The sequence below is a fragment of the Buceros rhinoceros genome, unplaced genomic scaffold (assembly GCF_000710305.1).
Source record: "Buceros rhinoceros silvestris isolate BGI_N320 unplaced genomic scaffold, ASM71030v1 scaffold26514, whole genome shotgun sequence".
NCBI lineage: Eukaryota > Metazoa > Chordata > Aves > Bucerotiformes > Bucerotidae > Buceros > Buceros rhinoceros.
Window position 1 is genome coordinate 380 of NW_010409273.1, and position 1,629 is coordinate 2,008.

General features: G+C 52.5%; 1 pseudogene; it reads right to left on the reverse strand.

Annotated features, from left to right (window-relative positions):
- Nucleotides 1-460: 460 nt before the first annotated feature.
- Nucleotides 461-1,232, reverse strand: LOC104488423 (annotated as a pseudogene).
- Nucleotides 1,233-1,629: the final 397 nt, after the last annotated feature.

Below are 1,629 nucleotides of genomic sequence, written 5' to 3' on the forward strand. Positions count from 1 at the left end.
TGCTGACATTCTTTTATCTATTTCCAGTTCTCCTTCTGCAGGTGATGACAGACAATGGACTCCTCAATGCAAATGGTTTATCAGCGCTGCTCCTCTGGTCCTGCTGCTGCTGCAGGACTCTGCCCACCAGCATCAACCCCCACAGCTCCAGACGAGGATCAGAGACAGGATCTGGGAGCAACGTGTCACAGCAGGATCGTGGGTGCTTTGTGGAACACACAGAGAGCATCACTGCTTATTCACAAAGTCCTGGGTCACACCAGACAGGTAGAGCCTGAGGTAGAAACAGGCTGAATAGTGACATGTCTTTGTGGACAATGTGATTTCAACAAAGAAAAATCTAAACCCACAAACCAAACCAAACCAAGTCCAAAAGAGAGTCTGAGCCAGCCATGAGTCCACTTACGAGTGACGGGAGCTGAGAACAGGCTATTTATTGCTTCTGGGAAGCACCAGTCACCAGATTCCACAGGACAACGTTGAGCTACTGGTTCCTCATGCTGTAGCCGAGGGAGTTCCCTGCTGGAGGCACCACCGAGTACAGAACTGCCACCACCAGGTCCACGGATGGGGAGGAGATGGAGGGGGGCTTCAGGTAGTCAAACACTACCTAGTACTACAAACTACTACGCTACACTAGTACTGACAAAGAGGGAGACCACGGCCAGGTGAGGGAGGCAGGTGGCAAAGGCTTTGTGGTGTTCCTGCTCTGAGGCCATCCTCAGCACAGCCCTCAAGATCTGCACATACGACACCACCATGAACACAAAAGAGCCAAATGCTAAAGAAAGACTAAGACCAAGAAGCTCAACTTCCTGGTGGTTGTCTGAGTGTGAGCAGGAGAGCTTGAGGACCTGGGGGATCTCACAGAAGAACTGGTCCAGGACATTGCCCTGGCAGAGAGGCACTGAAAATCTCTTTGCAGTTTGTAGGAGAGAACTGAGAAACCCAGTGGCCCAGGCAGCTGCTGCCATGTGGACACAAGCTCTGCTGCCCAAGAGGGTCTCGTAGTGCAGGGCAGATGGCCTGCAGATGTCAACATAGCGGTCATAGGCCATGATGGTGAGGAGACAAAACTCTGCCAAAAAGAAAAAGAGTAAGAGAAATAGCTGTGCAGCACATGCTGGGTAGGAGATGTCCCTGGTGTTGCACAGGGAACTGGTCACGGCTTTGGGGACAGTGGTGAAGGTGGAGCCCAAATCCAGGATGGACCTGTGTCCTGGGTTCAACATGGAGGAACCGGATGCTCCCATGTTGTCCAGCTTTCTTCTTCCCAGAGAGCTGTGGTTCTCCCAGGCTTCAGGGAAGAAGGACTACGCCTCCGTGAATGAAGTCATAAAAGGGGGAGTGCGAGAAGACTCGACGCCATTTTGCCAGCTTGCTTCTCCCCCTCTCTGCTCTATCTGCCCTCCTCTCCATGTCGTCCGTGGCTCCTATCAGATATGCCGTGGAGGACTCCTGTAGCTTACGCCCTCGGACTGGAGAGACTGTTATCACGGAGAGAAAGACACGTCCAAGACCTGCTAGGTCCCTGAAGCAGTAAAAGACTCCTTCTGCAAAATGGGTAGGACCTTCTCCGTTTTTCTGCCCACATTTTCTAACACCGGAGGAGTGCCAGGGAGCCGGTGG